The following is an 8,240-nucleotide window of genomic DNA, read 5'->3' as shown; positions in this document are numbered from 1 at the left end:
TGATGTCTGCGATGCTGGAAGGGGCTGAAAGGAAAGTGCAGCGTGGGAGATGAAGTAGAGCCACTAACGCTTCTCCAGGAGTCCTCCTCTAGCAAGTGAAAACATAAGCCCTGGTGGACTGTAGGCTGTTCCAGATCAAGCAGCAATCACTGGACTCAAGCTCTTGTTGTATATTATGGAGTCTTTCCCTGTTTACATCTGTGTTTCCTTCTACCTTGCCATCATTTGAATTTACTTCTGCAAGCATCAGCTGAAGAGAGCATTTATGCTTATCTCCAAGTGTCTGATGAATATACATGTGTAAGTAATGTTCCACATGCCCACCACCAGCATTGTCATAGAATCCCAGACTGGTTGGGGTGGAAGAGACCTTAAAGCTCACCCAGTTCCAACCCCGTGCCTCGGGCAGGGACACCTTCCAATAGAGCACATTGCTCCAAGCCCCTGTGTCCAACCTGGCCTTCAACACTGCCAGGGATGAGGCAGCCACAGCTTCTCTGGGCACCTTGTGCCAGCGCCTCAGCACCCTCACAGGGAAGAGCTTCTGCCTAAGAGCTCATCTCAATCTCCCCTGTTCTGGCAGGTTAAAGCCATTCCCCTTGTCCTGTCCCTACAGGCCCTTGTCCAAAGCCCCTCTCTAGGTTTCCTGCAGCCCCTTTAGGCACTGGAGCTCCTCTATGGTGTCCCCAGAACCTTCTCTTCTCCAGGCTCAACAATTGTTCCTTAAGAAAGGCCATCGTTGACCAGCAGTTTTATCAGAGAGGGGTTCTGCTTTGCTATCCTCATTTTGCTGTGCATGACAGTGGATCTACCACCCCATGCTGTGTGGGTAAGGCTCATCATTGCAGCAAGGTCACTATGAGCTGGGCGCCTATTGCTGTTAATCAAGCCTCATATTCTTGCCTCTACCTTCTTGGTCAGGACTGTTATGACTCCACAGTTCATGTCTGCTAGAGAGTACTGATGTAAAATTGCTGTTGCTGCCCCATGGTAGGTCTCTGACTGCCTGGTAGGAGCCACAGTGCATCTGCGTGCAGGCAATCACTTCATGGCACAGAGGAATAGCAATGGAAAATGGGTTTCTCACATCTAGAAAGTGGAGAGATTGTCACTGGGACATTTGCCTCCATTTCCTACCCAGGTATCACCCACTCTGTCCATTTGGCCAAGGAAGAGATGAAACATTTGGTGGGAGCACAGATTGATGCTCATTTATGATTGTCACCTGCCTCAAACCCAGATGTGTGAGTGCTTCTGCCCGCCCTCCTCTCACCCACCATGAAACATGGTTTTCCAACAGGGAAAACCTCATCTACAAATGAACATCCTCTGCAAACGGCTTCCCCAGTAGCGCAGCAGGACACAAGGTCACTCACTGCTTAATGATGTGCTCCAAGGAGAAGGCAAGCTTGGTTCCAGCATTGCAAATCCATTCTGAGCCTTGATTTGCCTTTGAAACAGGTTGAAAATGCCAAGTGGGCAGCTAAACACAATGGTATGGAATGGGGTTTAAACCACAACAGTTCGGAATGGGATAAAATAACCAAAGGCTTTTTATCCACAGTGTTGTGACTCTTTCAATTTGTTCTAAGTGCTTTTCTTTCAAGTGAAATTGGTTTGATGCATATTTGCAAAGGACTTTCATCAGTCCAAACCCTTACAAACAATGCTTGTGTTTCACATCTGTTTATTCCCTCCCAAAACATGTGGGAAAAGTAGCCTGCTCTCTTCTGGTCCTTTGCATCCTGCTGCTCACTCATGGCTTTAATGTCTTGATGAAAGTCCCAGAGCAGTTTCTCTTTGGAAGAAACTCCCTGGAGCACAGAGAGACTGGACCTGGAACAACCTAATTGAAGAAGGAAAATGAAATCAGCCATCTGTATTTCTATTTCACCATCACAGACAAGGACGTGGTTAGTACTGGTGAGGCAAATGCTTTCTGGGAGCTTTGGTGCAGTTAGCAAGAGAGAATCGCATCACATGTCAATTGAAATGTCCATTGCAAGACGTGGGGAGCCCATAGAGAGATGTGAAATGATGCATCCCACTTGTTCTCCTAGCTGGGCTGAACCTTTAGCTAGAAACATGATTTTGGTCAGGCTAAGCAGGTGCAAGTGAGGTTTTAGAAGGGAGCTGATACCCTGACTGAAAAGCTGCTTGTTTGAGATGTTCAGCTGGAGCTGATACCTTGCTCTAAGCAGCCTGCAGGGGATGAACAACCTCTGCTTGCAGATGGCTAGGTGGTACCCAGGGAACTTTTCAATGTCTTACATGCAGGAGAAGCATGAGTCTAAGCGTAGCCTGCCACTTGTACTTTGCTTTTTGAGCTGCAAACCTTCTCTTTACATCTTTAACTTGGCTGTTTCTGGTCATGATGGCTGGGATGCTGTGTGATGGAGCGCAGGGGAGCAGCACCATGATTCAGTCAGAACGAGAAATAACAAGCTGGGTTGTTTGTCTTTCCGGGTGGCAGTGTAAACATCTCTTGTTTGAAGGCATCTCCTTGGGTAGCTTGTTTTCTGCTGATTTGAGCCTGGCTTTCTGTAGTGCCAAAAGCATACATATAGTATAGCAGAATACTTACTTCATAAATTAAGTACTCAGTGCCCTATGCAGAGTAGTTACTTTCCATACATACCCCACACCTATTTTTCTATTGAAAAGCTTCTGCCTAAGAGCTCATCTCAATCTTCCCTGTTCTGGCAGGTTAAAGCCATTCCCCTTGTCCTGTCCCTACAGGCCCTTGTCCAAAGCCACTCTCCAGGTTTCCTGCAGCCCCTTTAGGCACTGGAGCTGCTCTAAGATCTCCCCTTAAGGAGCCTTCTCTTGTCCAGGCTGAACCAGCCCAGCTCTGTCCGTGCAAAGAGAGCTGCTGTGGAGACCTGGAGCATTTGAGTGTCTTTAGTGCTTTGCATTTAAGTTCTTAGCACTAAAGTGCATAAATAGAGGGCTTTGCATTTACTAATTCATTGCTCAGTCCAAGAAGTGTACTAATACCTTGATCAGAATGATGTGTGTCATTCAAAACACCAAAGCAGAAGTCACTGAGGAATAGGCAGACACTAATAGCTGCTGTTCTTCCTCCCTCCCTCCTGAAGGGCAGCCAATAATCAGTGAGAGAAACACGATTTTCTCCTAAATTAATGTTTCTTTTGTGTGTGTGTGTGTGTGTGAATACAGAAGATTTCTTTTGGGTTTTTTCCTTTAAAGCAGGCCAAGGAAAGAAAGAAAAAGCTTAAGGTGTGGTGGAGTATTTTGCTCTATTCCCTGACATGGCTAAGTGCAAGCTGTGTTTCCTCTCTGCCTCCCAGGAACTGGAGGATAAGAGCAGGAAGTGCAAGGATTTGAGGGTAGGCAAGCTTGGACTGGGGGAGAAAAAGCATCTTAGATGGGACCTGGTGAAGGTCTGGTGGCAAGGCAGTGAAATAAAGGTGCTTAATGAGATAAACCGTCCTCAGCTCAAGAGATTGCACTTGAATGATGCTCTAGCATGTAAAGAGGTGGTGGAGAAGCTTCTATGTGAGCAGCAAAGATGGGCTTGGGAGTCACCTGAAGAACTTAAAGCTTGCTTCAGGAAAACATTTTGGGGACCCTGTCATGGATCAGGTCTGGATGATGCAGCTGGGCTCAGAGGAAGCAGCTCAACCCATCTGCTGTGAAAGACCCTTGATGTGAGGTACCCGGGCTAGGCACAGAGCCCCAAGGTGCTCCAGCATGGTTTCCACCAGGAATCTGGTCAGCAGCATTCACCCTCCAACACATGGAGCAGAGGCAGGAAAGAAAACCACTTGGGAATGAGTGCTCATTACAGTGTTGCTGTAACCAAAATATCCTGGGAAGTATGGCACATGCCCATGATTCATTTAACACAGCCCCAGGCTAAGAAGAAAACAGGAACTTCTCTTCTGAAACCTGCTAAGGGACCTTCTCCTCCAGTCTTCTGTTGCTGATAAAGCCCAACTTCATGAGCCACAGGAGATGTCATAAAACTGGTGTCATGGGCCCAGTGCTTGAGCCAAAGGCAGTTGAAAGCCAATGGAGAGGATCTCATTGACGCGAGCGTCTTGTGAAGCTGGAGCTTTGTGCCATTAAACCTTTATGAGGAAAGACAAGGGGAGGGGAAAATGTGTGGGATTAGGACTGCAAGTCCTCACTGAAACAGTTTGCTCCTTTATTTTTCATCTCCAGCATCACTGGACAAGTTCATCTGGAGGTGCTGCCTCCATCCCTGCACACCAGGCACCCTCTACCTGGAGGAAAGTGGAAAACTTAGATTTATCCCATTTTTTTACCCAGGTCAAAGTCTATTTGATATCAGCTTCACTGTGTTTTTTAGGTGTTGGTCCCACAGATGCCTCCAGGGCAGATATATCTCCCAAGCTCCCACTTTGGTATGGCTTTGGAGCTTGCAAACTCCGAGGAGTGCCCCATCATTCAGCTTGAACATCACTCCCCATTCCAGACTCAGATGGTTCAAGCACATTATTGACAAACAATAGATGTCTGGTGGAGACACTGATTATTATCCTGGTACCAAAGGCTGCTGCATCCTATGTGATAATTCCCCTTTCTTACCCTCCTTGTTGGCTTTGTGGTTTGGTGATTTAGTTGTGGGCTGGCAAGCAGCCACAGACCTGCAGGAAATGGATGTCTGCTATTGTGTTTGGGGGGGGGACGACACACACTATCTAAATGTGTCATTTTCCCACTACATTAATTATAGATGTTTCTCCCTCCCTGGAGCTGCTCCAGACCCTTTGGGTCTGGAGAAAGAACATTCCACAACCTAAGCTGTGGGTGTTTATAAGGAACCCCAACTCTGACATCCTCAGCTGAGTGAGTCATTCCTGTTGTCATTCCAGCTTGGCCTGGTCACAAACACCATAGAGGGGATACTCACTGGCTTCTTTACCTGATAATAATAGCTCCAGAATAGCAGCACAGCCAGGTTTTCCCTGGCCATTCCTCCTCCTGAGACTTTGCTCAGGAATAAAAGTGCTTTGCCCTAAGGAAATAACTGGCTTCTTATGGAAAAGCAATTGCAGAGCGATTAAGTTTGGAATAGCTATGCTGTATATACTTACATATATATACACAGGAATATACTTAATATATATATTTATTAAGTATGATATACAGATAATATATATAATATACATAATACTTAAGGAACACACTTAATATACTTATACATATATATATATACACACACAGAGGAATATACTTAATTCCTGACTTCTGGAGATAGACCCAGCTTGGAGCAAAGACATTGAACCCAAGGCAACATTCAGGGTGGTTATATCAGGTTTTGTTCAAAAAAAGACTGGAGAGAGAGGTTGCATTGAGGTATTCACTACCCCTGTGCTGTGCTTGCTTGGCTCTACTCCGTCAATCCGGTCTGGTCATACAGTTTTCAATCTGAATGGACTGGAAAAGCATCCGACCCTTTTTGTTTCTCTCCTATGAAAATGGGGCTAAAATGAGGAATTCCTCAGTGGAAAACCTGCATGTGCAAAAGGCATTTTGAAATGGGATTTTGTCAAGATCTCTGTCTGAAGAGCAGGTTTTGTCCCCTACAAGGGTGACCATGAACCAGTGCTTGGCTGGATTCACAGCTTGTGCCTCCTATCTCACAGGACCCCTCTTGAGGTTCCCATTCAGGGTGCTGTCTCCCATCATCACATTTGGGAGCAGTAGTGGAGCCCCATGGCAGGTATGTGCCTGCAGACTTAGATGGGAAATCATGCATCAAGGGAGCCCAGAGAACAGAGGGAAACAGGGGAACCATACTTGCAGCTTCACGCATCCAACCTGGCTGATTCTGTTTCTATGATAGTGAGTTTTGGCTCATGGTGTCTCTTGCTTGTTTCTGACCCAGAAAGTGTTAAACCTTAGAAACACACCATGCAGACTGGGAGAGGCAGAAACAAACATCTGCTCTTATTTTAGGGGGCATGCCTGCCAATGAGAAGGCTTGCTAATGAATCATGTTCTTCCTGTCTTGAGCTACACATAAGAAACCTGGCCACATTTATATCAGAAGGTGCTGCATCTCTGCCTGAACCCTCCTTCAAGAGAGCAGCTCTGTTGAGCATCCCTGGAATCTCTGCAGGGAAGAGGTCATCTGATTTCCAGCTGCATGTACCTGAGTGTCCTTTGGCTTGTAATGAGGGTTCCCCATAGACTTCTAATGGAACACTGTGATTTCCCTTAGTTTTTGCCTCTCGGAAGTGGGCATGTTCTTCACACAGGGTATGTTGGCAAGTACAAAACAGGTTGGATTTATCACAAGTGGATAGTCTGTGACCATCCCTGCATCTCCTACAGAGAGAGCTGATGCGCATGGGGTATATGGGCACACTCAGTTACCGCACGCCAGGGACTAAGAGCCAAAACAATGGGTGATGGCTCTGGTTTACCACTGCTCTCCTTCAACACCCACACCACACAGACCCTCAGGAGGGCAGTGAAAACCTGCTTCATACGTCTGCTGCTGAGTAGCCACAGCTCATTGCTTTGCAAGAGGTCCCAGACTGATGCTGAGCTGTCTTGGTGATTCCTCACCATGGGACTGAGAAGGGAGAGGTGTTTATTCTGCCTCAGCCCTGTGAATCTTAAGCAATTTCCATGCTCTCTTGAGTTTGACCTTCAGAACACAACTGCTACATGATCCATGTACATTTGTGTGTGCAGATAGAGCCTTGTGGGCTGTTGGTGGGCTGTTGTTGTGTACCTGTGGTTGATGCCAGCAGGTTGAGGCTGGGACGGTGCTGTCAGAAGCCATGTTTCCTGACTGAGCATTGCTTGGGTGAGTCTGTACACGCAGTGTCCAGAAGGTTGCAGTGTTATATATACACATATATATGTATACATATATACACACATGTGGTCTGGCCTCGCTGAGTGATGGGAATCTTCCTGGAGAGGGAAGGATGCCCTCATGAACACTTGTCATATCTCCAGTTCTTCTCTTTTGAGAACAACACCAGGAGGGAAAGGTCCCAGAAGGGGATGCTGCAGTGCCCAGCACCAGGGGAACTACTGCTCACCTCTTTAACAGAAGAAATACCCTCTACTTCCAGCTCATCTCTGCACTGGCCAACGACAAGGTAGGATAACCCTTAAACCTAAGCTTGTCCATGATTCTTGCTGCTGCTGCCCCGTGAGGTGTTATGTGTGTCCAGTGCTGAGAACTGGCTGTGAGCAGTTGTTTGGAGTGGGGATGAAGGGTTGGGAGTGGAGCTGAACTCCCTTTTAGGACTCTCATTTCCACCCATCAGGCTGTTCAGCACTGCCACTGGCTCCCCTTCCCCATAGATTTGGGTGAGGAGAGCGGGTTGGGCCCTTGACTGCTTGCCCATCCTCCCTGAGATGCCATTGCTCATCATTTTGAGCAACCAAAAGGTGGGAGCACAGAAGGCAAATCGCAGCATTAACAACAAGTGCTTCATAACATGCCCAGCACATCTGAACATGAAGCAGTTCTGCATCTGAGTACCAAAAGCTAAACAGCAGGTGAGGCTGGGTTAACAGCCTGAGCATAGCAGTTTCTGAAGCAATGTCTGGGGAGCTTTAAACACAAACACAATTAGCAATAACAGGATCTGTGCACTTAACTCCCTGCCCTGCCCTAAAAGCAGCAGCCCCAGCAGTGAGCATCCTCCTCTTTAGCCTCTTGGTCCAGCTCGGTGCTTAGCAGCCCAAGGAGCTGGACCACCTGCTGGTTTAAATCTCATCCCTTTTCCATTCTGCCCTTGTTTGTCCATTTGCTTCCACGTTTTGGAGGCTACTCACCATTAAAGCCCTTCCTTTCACACATCACAAAGGTATGGATTCATGTGTGCCATGAATTTACTGCCCCTGTCAGCAGCAAGGAGGTGCTGCTGTGATGCTGATACAGCCATCAGTGTGTGGCCAACACCATCCATATGAATACTGGGGAAAGAATTGCAGAGGAGGTGTAAATGTAGGCCAGATAGAATAGAGGAAGACAAGTGTCTGCTTCTAGAGAGCCACAAATGGAGGCTAAGCAGCAACTGCAGGACAGCAAAGGTGGTGGAGAGAGGCAGAGCAACATCCATTATTTATATACCCTCTGCAGTGAGCTCACAGCAAGGGAAGATTGGACAAGAACTGGGTCAGGATGAAGCAAACAAAACCTGAAGTCCTTGAGTGAGGATCCCTGCCAAGCCTGTGCTGGTGCCTTCATGCTCTTTGCTGCTGTATCAGCCTCCAGCCAG

The sequence above is a fragment of the Pezoporus occidentalis genome, unplaced genomic scaffold, assembly GCF_034315485.1.
Source record: "Pezoporus occidentalis ecotype Australia unplaced genomic scaffold, CSIRO_AGI_Poc_V1 ctg118, whole genome shotgun sequence".
NCBI classification, from domain to species: domain Eukaryota; kingdom Metazoa; phylum Chordata; class Aves; order Psittaciformes; family Psittacidae; genus Pezoporus; species Pezoporus occidentalis.
Note: the sequence above shows the minus strand (reverse complement) of the source record.